Genomic DNA, 234 nt, shown 5'->3' with positions numbered 1-234 from the left:
TGCAGAAAATAAAAGCGCCACGAAAAATGTTGTTTCCTTCTCCTCTTTTTCTTCTTTCAGAACGCGGCTTGTCGAACGGGATACGTTCGTCTATGCAGCACAAGGACACCTCATTGCGCCTGCAGCGCATTTACTACACGGTTGCCGGACACTTTTGACGAATAGGGTCAAGAAGGAATGTTCAAACGACCGAGCACATAATATTCCAAGAACGGGCGCGCGTTACGAGCCTCG

This window comes from Ixodes scapularis, unplaced genomic scaffold (genome assembly GCF_016920785.2).
Source record: "Ixodes scapularis isolate PalLabHiFi unplaced genomic scaffold, ASM1692078v2 ptg001158l_1___fragment_3__unscaffolded, whole genome shotgun sequence".
Taxonomy (NCBI): Eukaryota; Metazoa; Arthropoda; class Arachnida; order Ixodida; family Ixodidae; genus Ixodes; species Ixodes scapularis.
Note: the sequence above shows the minus strand (reverse complement) of the source record.